The sequence below is a fragment of the Cavia porcellus genome, unplaced genomic scaffold, assembly GCF_034190915.1.
Source record: "Cavia porcellus strain 051 isolate PalLab524CR breed Dunkin Hartley unplaced genomic scaffold, mCavPor4.1 scaffold_20, whole genome shotgun sequence".
Classification (NCBI taxonomy): domain Eukaryota; kingdom Metazoa; phylum Chordata; class Mammalia; order Rodentia; family Caviidae; genus Cavia; species Cavia porcellus.
This window is the reverse complement of record NW_026947503.1, coordinates 44619084-44639933: the sequence shown is the minus strand read 5'-3', so window position 1 is coordinate 44639933 and position 20850 is coordinate 44619084. Positions and strand designations below refer to the sequence as shown.

At 39.5% G+C, this 20850-nt stretch overlaps 1 long non-coding RNA gene across 2 annotated transcripts in view; it reads left to right on the top strand.

Annotated features, from left to right (window-relative positions):
• LOC111758061 (uncharacterized) overlaps positions 1-20850 on the top strand; it is a 338911-nt gene that overhangs the window by 255483 nt on the left and 62578 nt on the right. For both annotated transcript variants that reach the window (XR_010041450.1, XR_010041451.1), the window contains one exon: positions 20374-20455. This is a non-coding gene — a long non-coding RNA (uncharacterized LOC111758061). The remainder of the gene's footprint in view (positions 1-20373; positions 20456-20850) is intronic.

Here is a 20850-nt window from a genome sequence, read left to right as displayed (position 1 = left end):
GAGGTCTTGAGATGGTTTATGTAATAGATTAAGTCTAACAGAATATCTCTCATGAGTTTATCAGGATGATTTGTGCAAAGCATTTAGCACTTCTCTGGGCTCAGAGTAAAAGGTGTTTTCAATTCAACATCAAACAAGACTTTGGCTGATGTGACCAAGCTGGCAAGGAGCTATGATTGGTTAAGTGATTAAAGATGCCCCGAGCAGTGTCAGAGCTGGTCCTGAGAGTAGTGGGCAGAGTCACAGGTTGGCCACCTGTGCTTACTCCCTATTGGCTGTGAACGCTCCCTGGATTCAGCAACATTCAAGGTCCAGTGACACAAAATCATTCTTTCCTCTGGTAGCTGCACATTTAGCATTTGGGGGCATTGCTGATGCACTACGTTTGGACTTCTATTGGTTTTAGTGCATTGTTTGGTGGATTCCAACACCTTGCCTGCTCTCCTCACATGACAGATGCAAATAACCCCTGGATTCTTCATTCTGAAGGATTCCCTGCCCCACGTCTCCACGCCGAACCATTAGGTCCTGCCTGGAGCTTGACTGTAGAATGTTCTGTCAACCAGACACCTCTGGGAAATCACAGCAAGGGGCAGGCAGACATCACTGTTGTCAGTGCGCCTGGGGAGACAAGAATTTATTCACTTAACAATTTCAGGCATTTATATGTACTGAAAAGGATCCCAGAAACATGAAAGAAAGAGCTGGAGGAGGAAGAAAAGGAACACATAGGGATGGTTCTCGCCACACCTCCATATTGTCTTATTTAATTTCACAAGGAGTCTATGACAAAAATATATGCATTGTTATGCATTTTTTGAGAAATGAAGGCTCAGGGAGGACAGAATGCCCAAGATGGCTCAAGCTTTGGAGAAAAAAGAAAAAAAGGAAGAGAACGAAGACGTATGGTGATCACATCATGATGACCTCAAATTTAATTGAATTTTCAATTATTTTATATATTTTTCTCTGGGTGGTTAGCCTTGTGTTAGAACGTATTTCCCTCATCAGAACTTTTCTTAGTTAGGGAACTGAAAATCTACTGTGAAAACAGTTCACAGAATAAAATAAATGGGGATAAGTTTTAAATCAGAGATCAAGGACTACCTACTTATAGTAAACACTGAGTGGTGGTCTAATGGGGTGTATAACTGCTAATGTAAGATCTGGAGGGAGGAGGGTGGCCCATCTGCCTCAAGGAATGAGGCAACTGAACTCTATAGGTCACATCAGATATACAGGTGGGCATTTACTGGTTGAACCCCCTGATTTTACAGAGCAGATCCCTTCTAGTCTCCTTTACATGTGTCTCTGATTGCAGGCTCCAGCTTCCCAAAACCAGGCAAGAAGCCAATATAGGATAATGAATTTCAGGGCAGAACAGAAGGAGATGGTACTAGCACACTAGATTGCACTGAATTTCAAACTTCTATTTTGAAAAAAAAAGTAAAATAAAATTAAAAAAATTTAAAAAGCAACTTTCATGGGCCCAAAACTATTATTTTGCTGAGAAAGCTGTTCTTCAGACTAAAAATGCTGACATTTCATGAGAAAAAAAAGCCAAATTCATGCCTAGAAGCAAATTTGCAAACTATATGCATTTATGTCTGCCAAAGCAGAATTTTTTTTCCACCTCGTCCCCCAAACTCTTTACTTCCATTTTAACCATAATGTACCATGGTCTGTGAGAGAAAGAGTTGGAACTAATTCCAGATCCATTGAACAAAAGATGTACTAAAAAATTATGGATCTTTCTTGGATGTTTCAAAAATTTAGTGTAACCGTATCATTATGGTGATCAAGTAACGGACTCCATGTGCCTTGCTAACTGTCAGTTTGGACAAGTGACTTTTCTTTTTTGAACCCTTTTCCTCAGTTTCTCCACATGTAAAGTAACTCTCAGTGGTTTTCAAACTAAGTTCTTGGGAATCTTCTTTAGAGATTCCTTGAACAACAGGAACAAGTTTCAAGGTGTGAAGCACTTGAGACTCAAGTCTCGGTCACATCTATTCTTTGCTTTAAGACAGAGCAATCATACTTTTGTCAGTTTGTTAAAATTCTATATTTCAATAAAATTTCATCTGAAGAAAGGTTTTGGCAATTTGTTTCTTCAATTACAGCACTCATGTACTCAGGGTGAGTGTCTCTACTATGTTGGATCTGAAACTGTTCTGAAAAAGATATTATTCTGTCCTCAATAGAACGTATCATTGAAGGTCAGTCTGGTGGGGAGAATTACCTCATTGGGCTTCAGAAAAAGGAGAGAGAGAGACTCACCTCAGAGCAACCCTGGAAAGACAGATGGAAGAGGGGGAGATGTCACGCTAACAAGAGGTGTGAAAACTCAAGTTGTGTTCCTGTTATGGGCAGTTTAACCCCAAGTGTAGTCTGAGTAACACTGTGCAGGAATTTTAGGAAGTCCTTACAGCCCTCAGATTTAAATCTCCCTGTTCATCCATGTCTTATGAATGGCATTCTACCCGTGAGAGCTGGGTTTAGGCTTATACTCACTGGAAAGATTAGTAACCCTAAGTCCACAAACAGATGACAGACACAGATGCACACTTTTCTTTGCTAGATAACTGAGAAAAAGGTTCTTCAGGGATGCTTGAGCCAAGAGAGGATTTCATGGGATCTGGAAGAGAACTGAAAGAAACATGTAAGTATTTTCTGGTGCCTGCCATTCTGTTAAACTGTAGCTATCAGAGAAACATTGACTCTTCAAGAGAGCCATAGACTCCTGCCACTGATCAGCAAATTCTTTTTCTTTACTATCCTGACTCACAATGACCCTGATTCTGCACGCAATTTTTTTTTACCTTTTTGAGACAGGGTCTCACTAATGCAGTTCAGGATGACTTTAAGCTCACTTTGCAGCCCTGGCTGGTCTCAAATTCACAACCATCCTCCTGCCTCAGCCTCCCAACTGCTGGGATTATAGGAGTATGCCACTACATACAGCTTCTGCATACATTCTTGATAGAAAGCATTGAAAGACAGAATTTCAACAAATTTAGTGGCTTTTATTAGTACCTTATGAATCAAGGCAACATCTTGTTATACAAAATAGAATAGGGGAATTCTATGAGCTGAGCAGTGGATACACGTTTTATAGGCAGAGATGGACATAAAACATAAGGAACAAAAGGTCGTTTCATCATGACTGAGACTTCCTCATAGGACATGCCTATTCAAGTAAATTATGCCCCCTCCAATTGGTTGCTGTGAAGAGTCCATTCTTTTATATTGCTTTTTAAGAAAATCTGGTTATTGCAAAGTTCATTTTAATGATATAATACTTAGCTCTGATGACTCCTTTTTGCTTTGGTGAGGTCTGTTGGTACCATGGGCAAGAGTTCAGTCCAAATCAATGGCTTCCTATAAATTTTTATTGGGAAGGAGCATTAACATCCTCACAATCAAGACTAGTATCTGTATGGGACATCTTATTGCAACTAGTAGGATTTTCTTTATGATAATTTAAAACTTGCCACATCTCAGTATCTTCCTCCTATTATCCTGAGGACTGTGTGAGATTACTCTTTCATTCCACAAATACTCTTCTCAATGTACAGAAAGAAATATCTATCTCATTCTCCTCTGTTGTAATGCCTCATCACCAGGTAGCTTTCCTGCTTCTGCTGAATATTTTAGGTTCACTCTATTTTTCTCTCCTGATGAGGTTTCTAAGTCTCTCAGTGCTCTGTTCTCATGTGGGGTTGCATTCATCTTGGTGAGATCCCTTCTAAAATCCCAGTTGAGAGCAGAGTATAATGTTGGCATGAGCTGTGTTGTCACACAGTGCTGTCCTCTGACTGTGTTTGTGTCTGTAGTACCTGCACCAGCCCTGTTGCTGGGGTTGTGCTCAGCGTGTGCCTCAGTCGAGACTATTTTTACATTAAAGTTTTTTGAGGAGTTAGTCCCGTAGGATCACTGTGATTACTTTCTGATGTAAGGGCTTCCAATTGCTTTCTCTACCCTGAAGCAGAATTTTAGCCTAAGCCCAAAGATTTGAAATAATTTGAAGAAACAGTTTTAATTCAATACACATGTATACACAGGTACTTGGACTGATGAAGTGATAGAGAAAATATGGTTAGTATTAAATAATTTTCATCACTGAACTTTGGTTTATGGATAATTACTATTTTCATCTTTCAAACTTTCTCTGTTTTCCCAATTATTTTACTGGGTGTATGAATTATTTGTGTTATTGTTAGGTATGGGGATTTTAAAAATGTGAATACATGGTTGACTACCACTTTCTTTGACACTGGTATGTAATTCCCTCTTTAGTCTATCTGTCAAGTTACTTTGTTTTCTCAGAGGAAACTGAAATTGAAGGACTGTCTTCCTTATTATTGTCTCTTAACCTGGTATTACTTATACCTCCCTTAGGCCTTCAAAAATCGTCTTTGCAGATGTTGTGAAAAAAATGTGTCTATAAATGCCTATGCAGGATATATATATATTCTCTGAAGGAACAGAACCAACAGAAGATATATGGGTACATACAAGGGATAATCAAAAATGCAGTGAATGTTTAAATTTAAAAACAATTTTTACCGTAAAAGATGCATTGTCACTAATCCCTCTCCAAATAGTTCCCCTGTCCCTCAACACACTTATCCTATGATTCTCACTACTTCCCGAAGCAGTTGGAAGTCCTCTTGTGATATAAAGTGTGATAAAGGTAATGTCAATACTGTTTCTGAGGGGCCTCCAACAGAAAAGCAATCTCATAAAAGCATTTCGGCATGTTCCCAGCACTTTACTTATCAGATCTGAAACTGTATGACCTCTGGTTCTACCAAGGTCAAATGACTCAATCCAGGACACTGAGGCAGCCCCAGTGGAGCAGCTAAAGACACAAATACAGACTTCCAGAAAGGCTTCAGAAACTGGCAAAAATGACTAGAGTGTGAGAGGGAGAGTTTTGAGGAGGATTGTTACGGTTCAGATCAAGAATGACTCCCAAACTGTCACATGGAATGTGACTGGATCACAGGGATGCCAGAGTTGAATGTGATGTTGGGCTTAGTGGGAAGAAGTGGGTTCCTGGGGTGTGACATGGAATGGTGCATCTCCTCCCCTTGCTTCTCCTTTGCTGCTCTCTCTGCTTCCTGCCCACCATGATGTGAGCAGCTTTCCTCTGGCCAGGCTCTTCCACTGTGTCCTTTCTGTGTCTGAGCCAACTGACTATGGACTAAAGAACTGTGAGCCAAAATCAACTTCTCCTCCTTTAAACTTTGGGTGTTGGGTATTGTGTCTCAGCGATGAGAAAAGTAACTAAGGCAAGAATGGCAATGTGTTTTTCAGTGTATTATTAAAAAATGTGAATACTCACTGTAGTTTCAGATCACTGAACATAAAATTTCCCAAGAAATTATGATAAAGGACAAGGAAAGAAACATGAAACTCAAGGCTAAATTAAGCAAATTGGGGGAAAGATTGTGTCTATGCTTAATACCTGGTGAGACAGAAGTTCCAGCTTCAATTGTTCTGATATTCTTATATGAAGCAAGCAAGTAAGAGAAAATATTTCAGTTGGTCAAATGTTACACATTGGCATTTGTGGAAGAATAATTCAAGATTCTTAGCATGGGACTATTGTCATCTCTCTGTCTCTCTCTCTCTCACACACACATGCATGCGTGTGCACACCCCCACACACCCTCACACACCCACACAGTCTCTATCTGCTCCCAATCCTTCTACTTCTTCAAGTTCTGTGCCCTCCTGCCAGATGCTGTCACCTGTCTTTTCTCAGAAGGCCTCAGTAAGGTTACACCGCTGAGCCTTGCAGGCGACTGCCCCAGGCCAAACAAACAAACAGAAGAGAAATCTTTCAGGCTGGGCACCAGGGAAAAGTGATCTTGATGCCGTCTGTGGCATGAGCAGAGGCAATTGATGACTTGGCATTCTGTCCCCGAGTCATCAATCATACAGAATCAATCTCCACTCCCTCAGGAGCTAGCCCCTGGCTCACATAATTCTCTCTCCCTGCCACCAACCTGAACAGTCTGATCCCAGTGGTGGGAACTGTTTTTTTCTGCATTCAGCATTGATTCACTTGGCCTTCAGTAGTATTTTCTACATTCCCCAGAAATGTCACTTAATTTATCCTCTCTGAGGTGGCTAAGTTGCCTGGGCCTCACTGTGTCAAGTGGAGCAGGCAAGCGAAGAAACCTGTATACTTCTCACATCAAAGGCACAGGCCTCCAGGTCCCTCGACTTGGAAACAGCCCTCTGGTGAGCTCTGTTTCCCACACTCAGTAGAGACTGAAGTGCATTGTGGTGAGGGTGGGGAGGGCGAGTAGAGGCCAGGGGCTGGGCTTTAAATCAGAGGATCTTCTTTGTTTGCATGCCTGTACTACTCCCTAGCTTGCAATCTTGAATATGGTACCTAAATGCTTTGTGACTCCATGTCTTCATGTGTTAAATAGAGACAGTAAAATTATCTGTTTTTCAGAGTTATACTATTACAATATATGGGGGCATAAGTACTCAGCACAATTGTACAAAGGCAGATGTGCCCATAGGCATAATGCTATTCTCAAAAGACACTTAGGTCTTGTATGATTGACAATACAGATAATAAATTTGGAGACTACGAAAAAAATAGTCTTCTAATTTGTCTTAAAAGCCAGTGTCTCAGCAGCATCCACTCACTTTCATAGCTCAAAATAGGAGCCCTTCACTGTCCATTCAGTAGAGAGTTGTCCTGTAAAAATTGGCCTATCAGGCTGAGGCATTTGGGGGTCGACATAAAGGATGTGACTTTGTGAACTCTAAACTTTCCCAAGGCCAGTCTAGAGAAACATGATCAAGAGAGGGTCCTCATTCATTCCCTCTATGCAAAGACCTCTTTGTCTCTCCTTGTGAAAGACTCCTTTTAGAGTCTTTCTGTAGGTTGTAAAGACTTGCTTGGACCAAAGAAGAAAAGAGAAGGAGGACAATGGACCCAGGAGTGTTCCAGGCTGCAGATCCTTGGGAGGCAGCCCTGCCCTGGGATGGGCAGCAAGGTCTGGATAAGGCAGGCATGGGAATGCAGGGGACCTCCTTCTAGTCTAGATCTCATCATGTCTCCGCATCTGTCTGTCCCTCTCTCCTAGCAACTGAAATGTCTTTTCCAAGAGATTCTGAGGGCTGCTTTATTTGTTAGGAGACAAAGAGGCACTAATAAATTCCTCTGTGTGAGGTATTTAATTACATAATAATGTGTACACTAATCAGGGTAAATGTGTTTGTGAAAACACCTTGATATGGGAACAGTTAATCACCCAAGGCATTGCTTCTTAACACACCTTGGAAGTTAACTTAATTAAATTAATTAGAACAATGAAAAAATTGAACTGTTTATTGGTCCACGATGGCCTGAAGAAATGCTCCCCTCAAATGCAGGAACATCTCCCACACTGCAAACAATTTTCCCCAAACTCTCAGCCCTTATGGTTATGGCTACACCCTAGGAGCCTGCAGCAGGCAAAGCCTCCCCTGTGCCTTACCCTGGAGTCATTTCCTGTTGGAGACATAAGGCAATCAGTCTGTGTTTCTGAGAGCATGCGCATGCACACATACTCCCACCCACTCACATACCCCTTCTGTGCACTTCACAGAATTTCAGGGAAATCCAGGAGGCTTTTACCCGGGCTTCCATAGGTACAGAATGTGCAGTCAGCCACCAAGAGGGGCTGCATTCTAAAGGATGGAAGTGTTTTCTGAAGGATTATTATAATCATCTCCCTTGACAATACCATCTTTGATATCTCCTATTAATAACGATGTTAATAATCTAAATTTGAATAGTGATTTCAAACAAAAAATTGCTTCTTTACATCTTTCATTCCTTTGGGCTTTGTAAAAAGTGACACTAAAGGACAAACACCTCCCTCTTAGGGTCTGTAGAGGGTGATATTTAATCTCAGCAGGAAAACTCCTATAGGTCCATTCTGATGTCTGAACAGACTTTGAATAACATCCATGAAACAGTCAAACACTGAAGAGTGAGCTTACACAGTATGGGAGGTGAGAAACATGGAGGAGAGAGGAGCACTAAGACTGATGAGGGTAATGGAAGCCTTAGAAAGTATTCCACAAACCCAGGAACGGGCGGCTGCAACTCTCTGTTGAGCTGTGTACGCTAGGTCTGCTCTTCCCCTGGGGAGCATTAGATCACAGTCTCTTTTGACCTTGAACCTTCATAAAAGGGCTATCTGGACACAATTAGCGAAATCATTTCCCTGATAGCAGTGCCTAATTGCTTTTATAACCTGAAATTTCTGTTGAAAATTGGAGACTTGATGATATATAGTTCAGAATTATCTTTTACATGCTCATTCTCTTTTCCTACTTCAACATACTAGAACAAGAGCATGAAGGAAAAAAATTCTTGAAGACTCAGTATAAATCACTTTTTCTGAAATTCATATTTTCTCCCAGGTAAGAACATGGACATGAATGCTGAGAGCACAGAAGAAGCCTCCTTAGACAATGTGTCGAAGTGCAGGGACTATGAATTTGCTGTCTCTGAAATTTTCACCACTCATTATACACTTGTTAATGGACCATTTGACAAATGGATTTAATTGCACAAGATGGAGCTTTAAGACTCTGAACTAATTCTATAGAAGTAAGTTTCCGGTTATTCCAATATCCAAATATCCTACAATTGCTTGGCACTGTCTGTAAGTTAAGGCTGATCTTGACTGTGGAAACAGAAATGGGAAAGTTATTGTCCCTTTTTTGCTCGATCATTTCTTTGGTCGATGGGGCATTGTGTCAGTTGGGATCCATATAGGAAACAAGGATGGTAGGGGGCTTAGCAACATCATGTCACCAACAAAGGGTATCAAAATTCACCAAGGTGAGCAAGAGATGTTCCCAGATTAAGCCCTGAAGGGAAAAAGTAGCGGCTGGATCCAGAAAGACTTGCTACTGTCATTGTGGAAGAGAATCTTTAAGTAAACAAATAAGGCCAAGCCATTCAGCTCCCATGAGGGAGTTGAGGGAACCAGGCCTTGACTACTCTTTCATCTTGGTCTCAATCTCCTGCCAGGGTCTCAGGAAGCCATAGGATGGAAAGCCTGATCTAGTCCATGGAAGTCAGCTTGGTCAACTCAGTGCAGAGAAGAGTTGGGGATGCAGGTATAGGATGTCCAGCTGAGGCCAACTGAAGCCGAGAAAAATGTCCATAACAAGGAAATAAAAATGAGTCATAAATTTTACCTGGATAATTCCTTTTACACTGATGTCACAAAATTACTGTCCTATATTATCACAGATCTCTTATGTTGAAACAGAGACATATATTTAAGCTACTTCCAGGCCATAACCTCAGTTCCTATAACTTTATCCTCTACTTTGTCTTGGATGTGTGTTAGAAGCTTGTAGACAGAGATTTTCTATGAAATCAATAAGAATATTGGAATGAGACCCTTGCCCAGTCTACAAAAGACACAGAAAAATAAAGAAACTCAGTTTAGAGGAGAGCACACATATTAGCCAGATGCTTTAGGTTTGATCCCTGGGCTTTCTTTACATTGCTTCCCTTTCAAGATCTTGGATATAGGTCACCTGCCAGGCTGTCCAAACATACTTTATATTACTTGTAAATAACTCAATCAATCACTCATTCAATCAATCAAACTAACCTATAACAAATTTATAATATGGTGATAAATTATAGTTTAATAAAGACAGATGCTGCTGCTCTTGTGTCTAATAATGGAATGCTCCATGAGGACAGGGGAAAGTGGGAGTCTCAAAAGATGCCTGTTGTCAGAGGACTGTGCTATTGGTATCCCCTGCCTCAGTTCACTGCAGCTCTGGACCTTTGTTTATTCTGTCAGGACACCCTGGGAAGCTCAGCTTCATGCCTTCCTTTTGTGTCTCCAAGGCACAGAAGTCCTGCCTATTCCAAGGAACTTGTCCCTATTGTCCCATGCCACAGTGACATCCATGTTTTTCTGAACTTAGAAGCAGAGTAACTCTTTAGCCATTGCCCCCAAACTATCACGGACTCTTCATAAAGAGATGTGTTTCTCCTACTCCTGCTGTAGGTGAATGTCTTACTTCTTTTCATTAGTAGGTTCAGCATGCCTGTGTTCTGGTAAAGGGCACTTTTCAAGTGAGGACTGATTTCTGGTTTTTATCTTTTCTTTCTCAGTGACCTGACCTAGCACCCAGAACCAGTTGGATCATTTCATGGTGATAGGTTCTGGATAAATTTAGCCCAGGGACTAATTTAGTATAGGAACTTAACACTTTGAGCAGATGATCTCTTTCACAGCCACTTATTCATCTATAAGTTAATGTTTTTCTTGGAGAAGATTATGGAGGAAAGATATGGACATAACCTGAAAAGGTCCTCTATGACTAATCAGCTCAGTCCTCTGTAATCATAGCATTGTCCCATGGGAAAGACAAATGTGTTCCTAAAACTGGAGTCATCGGCATTCCTCATTCATCTCCTGGCTCTTCCCCTGCAGAGGCCCTGCCTTGCCCTAAAGCCCCCATTTTTAGCTTGGCTGCTTCTTTTCTGCTTTCTACGCTTTTTTTTTTTTTTTTTTTTTCTGGACCTGCTGCCTCCAGCCCCATTGTGTAGCCATGGTGGGAGCCACTGGGCCATTAGTGCCAATTTGTTTTTCCCCTGGTCTTAGTATAGTCCCTAGATTCCTGAATATCCTTTTGCCTTCAAGGAGCCCAAAAAATGGGAAAAATCATTTTTATTTCTTCCACATAATTGTATGTCTTTCTTACAAAATTTAGACATAAAACCCAGAGCAGCATGCAGTGTGGGGCTAGAACACAGGCACTGTAGTCCAGAACAGGATGAGGCTGACTCTTGGGGGCCTTGGTGGTTTATTTGGAGGTCACTCACCTTCACATAACTTCCATGAATAAAGAAGCTATTGAGAAATTCAGAATATCTATGACTCCAATTTGGTTAAAGCCTATATGCAAGTCTGGTTGAACATTCCTTTTGAGTATGGCCTGTTCATTTCTCATCTTACAATTCTATTTTGTTCTTTTCATCTCATCTTATTCAATTCTAATGTAAATTGAGGTCACAGATCTGAACCTTAAACATTTTCACATTGAGCTAAGGATGTAACTCAGTGGCAAAACACTTGCCTAACATACATGACCTCCTGAGTTTGATCCCCAGTACAACCCAAAAAGAAAAATGAAATCATGTTATTTTTTTAAAATTTTATTTAAAGGAGAAAAAAAAAACAAAGCAAAACAGTATAAGAGTACAAGTCATACAGAATTTCAAAAAAACAAAACAAAACATAACAAAAAACAAAAAACAAACCCAAAACAGTAAGAAATCACCAGTTAATAGATTACATATTGTCATCTTAGAAATAGTTGTTCAAGTTAGAGAATTAAAGCATACAAAGTGGACATTCAAACAGTAAGACTGCAAACAGTTGTGTTCAGTGATCCAACAAAAACTTAGTAATATGGTCATTTATCTTAACACACCTAAACACACTTGCAGTTGTTTAGAGCACTTTTTTTTCTCTCTCTTTTTTATGACAACATTTACACATTTTTGGTTTTAGTACTCCCATAGTTCTTACTACTTTTTTTCGGAAGAGAATAAAACCAAATATGACAAAACAAAGCAGTCAGTCAAAACAAAGGATGGACATAGTATATGATGTAAAAACAGAGTACAAGGTAATCAACAATGGTTACCATAATGCCTCTTGCTACCTTAAAAAGAATTGCCTATACCATTAGGGATAATAAAATTGAACAAAATAGTACAGAACAAGACCAATAAAACCTAAATGTTTGAGACATTACAGGACTTCAAAAGAAGATAATAATCAAACCAGAATGGGCGTCATGGTGAATCTTACTGCCTTCAAAGTAGTTGCCTATACCCTCAAAATTGATACTATCAAACAGAACAGAGTAAAATCAGTCAAAATAAGATGATGGGAGCAATACAGGGCTTCAAATCAAGTTAATAGGAAATCAAAAAAGTTACTATAATATATCCTGCTAATTTTTTGATTTTTCCCTTAATTAAAATAATAAATAAAAATCAAATAAATTTTTTAAAAAAGGGGGAGATTGAGATAAAAGAGACATGACAATATAACAATACAGGTCAAAGCATAACAATTTCAGCTACATAGTGCTTCACCACAAGATAACCCGACTTAATAGTAGTTACCATAGTGTCTCTTTCCTTGAAATATTTGAGTATAACTTCATATACTATGCCATCAAACATATCAAGGCAGTGTGAAACCATTCAAGAGGATGAAAGTATTACAGGATATTTAGAACCGGCTAATGGGAAACGAACAATGGTTTCTATATTGTCTCTTTGCCTATAAAAAATTTTTGTTTATACCTTCACATATCATAAAATCCAGTAAGATACAACATGATAAAACCAATGGAAAAGAAGAACAAGTTTGGTGGGACTTCAAAACAAGATGATATTAAATCAGCGCTAGCTATTATGATGTCTTGTTTTCTTCAAAATAGCTGTTCATATCATCACAGGCAATGATATCAAACAGCCCAGAATAAAACCATTCCAATTAATAGTGAAAACTTTATAAGGCTTCAAAACCACATAATGGGGAATCATGATTACTGCAAACTTTTATGTATTTGAATAATTTCTTACGATAGGGAAACTATTTGGTATTCATGTATGTGCGTTTGATATTTCACTTATGAGTATGGTCTCAAGCTGAGTCCATTTATTTATAAATATCTCAATGTGATCCTTCTTTATAGCTGATAGTACTCCATTGTACAAAAATACCACAACTTTTTTTTATCTATTCCTCAGTTGATGGACACTTAGGTTGTTTCCAAGATCTGGCTATTACAAATTGTGCTGCTATAAACATGGGTGCACAAATATCACTGTGGTATGATGCTTTCAGTTCTTCTGGGAATATGCCTAGACGTGGAATAGCTGGAACAAATGGGACTTCCAATCCCAGCTTTTTGAGAAATCTCCAGACTGACCTCCACAATGGTTGCACCAGTCTACACTCCCACCAACAGTGCAGGAGAGTTTCTTTTTCCTCACAGCCTCTCCAGCATTTGTTGTTGATGGTTTTCTTGATCCTGGCCATTCTTTCTGGAGTGAGATGGAATCTCAGTGTGGTTTTAATTTGTATTTCTCTACTGAGTAATGATGATGAACATTTTTTCACGTATTTATTTTCCATTTGTATTTCTTCATCTGAGAAGTGTGTATTCATCTCAGATGCCCATTTTTGGATTGGATCTTTGAATTTTGGGGATCTGATTTTTTTTAATTCTTTATATGTTTTAGACAGAAGTCTTTTGTCTGAGGGACAGTTCACTAAGATTTTTTTTCCCAGTTTGTGGGTTTTCTTTTCACTATGCTGGATATTTCTTTTAACATGCAGAAACTTTTTAATAAGAGGTGATCCCAGTAATTGATTCTGGGAAGTATTTCCCGTGTGGTTTGATTCTTGTTCATGAATTGTCTACCTACCCCTATGTGTTCAAGGTTTCTACCCAATTTGTCTTCCAATAGATTTAGTGTTTCTGCTTTAATATTCAGATCTTTGATCCATTTAGATTTTAATTTAGTACATGGTGATAGGCATGGGTCTAGTTTTAGTTTTCGGCATATGGAAAGCCAGTTTTTCCAACACCATTTATTAAAGAGACTGTCGTTCTTCCAGTGAACCTGAATCATTGTTTTTCTGTCTTGGTGTCTGAAGATAGTCAGAAAGAAACTCTGCACCACACAACTAGTTCTTCCTTTCTATTTCAAGCAGAGCTTGAGTACTCGGTTCCTGCCTTCCCTCCTAAACTGGAGAAGTGGCTGATCAAACAAGAGGAAATTCGCATCCAATGAAGGGACTTTCCAATCACTGTAAACCTCTTCAGATCCTCCATCTGATCTGGTTTTTAACTCCTTTATCCCTAAATTTATCCCTAAATTTTTTCCATGCTCAGCGACATGAAACTTGGCCCTTAGTGAAAGGACAGGTGATAATTAGTAAGGACATAGTTTTCTGTCTTTAAATCTTACTTGATTGACAGTCAAATAGAATATCTTTTCTTTTTCTGAGTTGTCTCTTCTATCTATAGACCCTCCATACTCTTCAGGTTGTGTTGCTTAAGAGTCCAATGAAGTAGTGAAGCTCTCTTTGACATTTATTACTTCCTGCATGTGTCTGACACCAACTAACATGGAGAAAAGAATTTGAAGATAGATAGTAACTATACTTACAAAAAACTTCTGACTTAGGCAAGAGAAGTAGCACAATTTTCCCATTTTAAAACAAACAAACACCTCCAGTGATTTAAGAGTAGAGCTGAAACTCTTTGTTAGCTTAGGATAAGTGATGAGGCTTTTCAAAGTGTTAGCCAAAATTTTCTAAGATATTGAAGAGTGGTTAGCACAGAAGAGAGAAGACATCAATCCTACCATTCTTCTTCAACATCAGGCTGATATTCCCAGCCTTGCTAGTATCTTCCACTCTGAAAAGAAAGAAAAATTAAGCTGATCATTAATTGGATATGGAGAAATAAACCGTGCTATGTTTCCTGGTGTGGAGGTCTCAGTGTTTAAACTTTAGATCCCTAAGTGGCTCCTGACCTCTTAGTCAACATGATTTCTGAAGGACTTGCTAGGCAGACTGACCCTAGCCATGCTATGGCTTGCCTTTTCTATATTCTGGGTGAATGCAGACAGGGCTAGTTATATCCCTGCTCACCCTCAGGCCTAACTTTAATGCCTCCTTTCTTTCCTCAAATGATTTCCACTCTGTTTCCATTCAGAGAGTGATAGGATTCCATTACACTGATATTACATGATGGCCTATAGCTAGCACTGCCATGTAGTCTCTAGACCAGTTGTTTACTTCATTGTAGCTTCAGTGAAGGTGTCCATCTACTGTGTACCAGCTGGTTCTGTACACATAAGGAATATCCTCGTGTGCTCCTACAATGTGGGGAGAATAATGTTGCATACTGTTTTATTCAATTTCCTTTTGTACTCATACAGTATGGTAGAGTAGGAAATGGGTCTTTCGTTGAACACATGAATAGATTATTCAGATAGGGAAAATCTATGGCCTTTGTTTCCCAGTATGCCAATGAACAAGCTCTCTCTATATGACTTTTGGAATATTAGAAAATGGAAGCATAATTGCATCAAATCACCATAATCTTACGCATCCAGGCCTATGCCACTTGGGTTGTCTTTAACAGCCATCTTTTCTTGGATTCCATACAAGTTTGGGCTCTGCCAAGTCTCTCCTGTTTTTCCTGTTATGATAGGATCTAATCACAGTATGTCTACATGTTGGCAAAATCAGTCAATCTTTTTCCTTCAAGGCCTCTACCACAAGCAGATATGTCCTGATAACTTTCTCAGGTTATACGCTTCTTATATACCAGGTACACATTTTTACTCATGGATTGTTTTCCATTGTATGCCCATACTCTAGTTTCTCCAGAATATGGCCAATTCTAATTAACCTGATGTTTTAGATTCTGCCAATATCTTAGTAGCATTTATTCTGAAAAGTCTTTAAAAATTTTTATACAAAATGTAATTCATACAGTGACTTGATATCCTTTGCTCCAACAGTTAGTGAATTGTTGCTACTAATCAGAGAACATAAAACTCTTCAGCAGAAAATGATTAAAACATAATTAAAATGAGTTATATATTGAGGTGAGAAATCAACCAATTAAAGAATGGTAGCATGTGTGAAATTTGATTACAAAGCAATGTTTATGTCACAGAATGATGACAGGTGAGTCCAGCAAACAAATGCATTCTATTATCATTATGGACTGAATGTGTCTCCCCCAAAATCATATGTGAAATTCCTAACCTCGAAAGTGATGACATCAGTAGATGAGGACTTTCAGTGGTAATTAGGTCATCTGAATGGAGCCTTTATGAATGGGATTAGTGCCCTTTCTAAAGCTCCCCAGAGAGCATTCTCTTCTTATCATATGAGGACACATGGGGACATCTCTGTAGTATGCAGTCCAGAAGAGAAACTTCATCAGAACCCAACCATGCTAGAACCCTGATCTTGGATTTTTGGCTGGCAGCATTATGAGAAAATTCTGTTGCTTGTAAGTCATCCTGGCTTTGGTACTATCTTGGTTACTTTTCTCTCCTTGCTGGGACAAAATACCCAGTATGCAAAATGAAGGAAGGAAAGGTTAATTTAGCTCACTGTTTGGGAAGTTTCAGTCCATAATCAGTTGGCTGCAAGGTAGAATGGCGTGGCATCGGGCCAACACTTCAAGGAAACAGCCAGCAAAAGCAGCCAGAACAAAAGCAGGGAAGAGCAAGACTCTTTTCTTCCTTTATATTTTACACAGGCTACCCACCTCCACTCCAGAGTCATGGTAGCACTCACAAAATCTCCCTGCTCTCTTTCACAGGATGGGGATGTTTACAAAGTAAGAACACTGGTTCCTGGCTGACTCTCCTAGTTAAACTTCTGAACTTCCCGAGTTGACACAGTGTATTAAAACCATAACAGATACTTTGTTATAACAGCTTGAGTTGCCTGTGATATTCATCAGCCTTGCTGATGTTACCTCATATACCAGGGAGTGGAACATGACAGACAGTTAAAATTTAAAAAAAATTGAAACAACAAAATCCAAACTCTTTGAAAAGGGCACTAATCTCATCTCGTTGTGGCCAGGTGGTCCAGTTCTAGACACACAGAGGTAATGGCTAAGTGTGCACAAAAATTAAAGATGCAAAAAGTTTGAGGAGGCTTTTGAGTCCCCTGGACTTTCCAAATCTATTTAACTCAAGGCCACTTATATTCAGTAGATCCTGGTGGCTTCACTGTGACTGGTAACCATGGTTCATTACTACCAATTTTCTGAAACTATAGCCTTGGGCTTATTCTTATTTTTTATATGTATTTCCAACAGTGAGAAAGCGCCAAGATAGGGAATTATGAAACATGAAAAGAAAAAAAAATCTATGGAGACTAGAAAATGTGTAATAAATATTAGTTGCCATGTATGGCGGGGGGAAGAAAGACAGGGTCTTTAAAGAATGTTTCCTTTTGTAGATTAAAAACTTCAGAGTACCTGGGTGGGGGAATTCTAAGGTTCACAGAAGAACTTGGGCTGTTGTTTAAAGAACATGTTCCTTGTCCTGGTTACTGAAGCTGTAGTTTGAAGGTGCTGTACAGTGTATTAATATTCTAGCGGGGAGGTTGGAATTCTAGAATTTTAAGTCTTTCCTGGCTTTCTCAAATTGCCATTCTATGTATTGTTAATATGTCTTTTATTTCTTGTAGAGTTGTGCCCAATACTAAAATGAATACATAATGACAGTTAAAAATTAGTATTGGCTCATAATAAGTGTTCAGTAAAATTTCAGTTAGATGAATTGATTCTATTCTGTACAAAATAAAACTGCAAAATAAATCATCTTTCAATGAAGTCCTGTAATTATTTGAGAGCACAGAGTAAGTGGCTTTGGTGTTATTTACTCTTATTGGAAGAGTTGCGATGTTTCTTTTTTGTGGTACTGTTTGTTAAGAGAATTTGTGTGTCCTAAGGCACTATTATGTGACGACAATGTAAAATTGGCTGAGCCCTAATCATAATGTTCTGCTGTTGGAGGCCACATACAGTTTTCTTTCTAGCTGGAGATGTTTCTCTGGGTTCCAATACTCTACAATCACACACATTTTGTAAAGAAAGGAACAATACCCTTGGGGGAAATTGGTGTGGGAAGATGGTGGTGGCATCAGTGCAGAGCCCTGGGGTACTGTGTATTTATAGGGCTTTCGGCTGAGAATTTAGTGAGGTTCACCCAAAGCTAAGTTCATGCAGCCTGGCATTGTGACTATCGGCTTTCTTCTTATGCAGACAGACAGAAAAGAATCATGGATCCTTTCATCCACTAGGGAAAATGTGGCTACAAAATTGATGTTTATAATCTGTCAGGATGGGAGAGGGGAAGAGACAGAGAAGACTTAAGGGCCTCATGCCTACTTTACTCTGGGCAGACAAGATCATACCCCTCTGCCTCAATCTGAGCCTAAAGCCATAACATATTATAATATCTCTTTGGAATGTGTTGAAGAGTAAGGAAATTGCTCCTGTTGGTCTCAGGTTGGTCCTTAGAAAACTCCATCACATCTGACCCCTCCCTCCATCCTCCTCTTGTGATCCTCTGCCCCAGATTAAATGTTGGGGCCTCATGCGGTTGTCTCTGATTGCCCTGGTGGCAGTGTTCACTCCTCCACCACCCCCAGAGTGCTATAGCATTTTGCTTACATCTTTTTTACAGCTTTCACACAAAATCTTCTCTGTGGGGGCCTGTTCTCCTCTGAGAGCTTTCTGGTCTAATAACTAATGAGCATTACCTCACCTCCTCCATGGACCACTGGTTAACTGAGGAGAAGGTGGTGCCTTTCCCTGGGATTTGTCTTCAAATGAAAGTTCTCTAAGGAACTAAGGAGGCTTGAAGACCTTTGGGAATAAAGTTCTAATCATAGAATACTCAAGAGGTGAAGCTTTCTTTTTTAAATGAGGGTTTGAACTTCAGTGTACAATTTTAAAAAGATTCCTTCCTCTTGCCCCCAAACCAAAAAACCTGGTTGACTACTTGCCCTTGGTTCTTTCTGTATCCCTCTGATCTATAAGCCCCTTGGTGGCATCACATTCCCCCAGTGACTCTGCCTCACAGCTTGGAGTTAACTCCTGCTCTGCCCATTAACCTGCCATCTGAAAATGGTTTCAGTTTGAATTCCTTTCAGTGACTGTCCTTCCCTTCTCAGCTTGTGTGGGAACTCTCCATATAGTGGATCATTGCGGCCTTTCTGTTCTCCAGCTCTTATTTCTGACTCTAGTATGCCCTGTCTAACAGTTTGTTCTAAAACTCACTTCACAATGCTACTAAATGACCCCTACTTCTCATGTCTAGGCTGAGGCTTCCCTAACCTCACCCCATGCTTCCAGCTTCATTTCCCATATTTCTGCTCTACCCACACAAGTGTATACACATTTCATAAGCACACATGATGCACACATATAAACCTACATAAACACATGTGTGTTAGCAGGTACGTTGGCACATTTACACTTTAGATATAAACTCACTTTAACATCACTGCTTCTTGAACCACACACTTTATACATTTTCTCTGCTTTTCTAGGTTCAATCTGTTCTTAAATGCCTCTTATTGCCATCTTCACTGGAATAGCCAGAGTCTCAGTTTACATGGCACCCATTGCATGAAGTCCCTCCTGCTGGTTTTCTGCTAGTGTGATACTATTGTATATTGCAAACTGAAAGGGAAGGTTGGAGAAAGACGGGTTACTGTCAGCTTGATATACATTCTGTAGTTTATCTTCACTGTAATTCAGGAGGTATTATGGTCCTCATTTTGCAGATGAACAGAGACAAGAGTTGCATTGTCTCTTTCTCCTTCTCTCTCTATCTCACGTGACTGAGCTTGAACATGATAGGAAGTTAGAATTTAGCATTTTTAACCCCAAAATCTTTTCTTTGTTCTTTTACTTAAATTGTGCTAAGTCTCTCTGAAATATTTTTTTGTATTTCTTAGAAAATCTGCACTTTCCTCTTATCTCCCCTAGTTCTACCAGTGGGTAAGGTCAGTGACCTGCCTACAGTGTAGAGTTAGGAATCTTTCCTTTTAAGAAGCAACCAAAATTCACTTACATTTCATTGTGATTCCACATTCTTTGTTTTTGATTCCACATTCTGACTCTACAGATTTCCTGAGGAGCACCTCAAACAGGAATACTTTTTAAACTATAAAGCACAGCACATACTTGGTTTGACAAACCTTTTTAAGCCTTTACTGTTGCTGGAGATTGAAAAAACCAGACATGATCACTGCTGTCAATGAGATTGCTTTATAGAAAGTCACATATGCAAAGAGAAAAATAAAAAAAAAAAAAGAAAAGAAAATTCTGTCAGTACTGATGTGATGTCTGTGACTACTGCAATGTATTTGCACTACAGAGATGGATAAATGGGTGGACAAGTGACTACCTTGGGAATCAAAGAGGGGGTGTCTGCTGTTGAAATGTGAGTTCAATTGAAGGCAAAACACTAGATGATAATATATGAGACAAATATTCTATGCAGTGTGTTGTGGTTGATGCATTGTGTCAACCTGTGAAGTTTAGAAGTTTAACAGAGCCTCAGCAGGGAGCCAGGATCCTTACTTTATAAATATCTTCTTTCTGTGCAAGAGGAGAGCACAGAGATTTTTGTGAGTGCTATACCTGCCCTGGGGGTGGTGGTGGTGGTGGTGGTCTGTATACAATATAAAGGAGGAGAAGAGGCTTATTCTCTCCTTTTGCTCTTTCTAGCTGCTGCCTTTGAAGTGTTGCCCCAGTGTCATGCCACCCCTTCTTGGAGCCAACTGAGTATCGGCTGAAACCTCCAGAAACTGTAAGCTAAACAAATCTTTCCTTCCTCCATTTTGGGTGTTGGGTGTTTTGTCCTAACAATTAGAGAAAAATAGCCAGGAAACAATGGGATTAGCAGAAGCAAACACAAAGACAAGTCTTACTTATTTGTTGAATGAATGAATTAATGCCTGTATTCCTCCATGACTCTCATGGACTCTTCTAGTGACTTTTAAGGTTGAGTTGAGAACTGTCTTTTCCTAAAACTCTCCCTGAACTCTGATCCCTTTTACCTACTATTGTAGAATTTTGGCGTGTGCGTGTGAATGACATGGCTTTTCCTCTTCCCCTCTCTTCTCTCTTTCATTCCTTGCTCCACTACCCTTCCTACTTCTAGTCCTGGGAATGGAAATCTGTGTCTTGCACATGCTAAGTAAG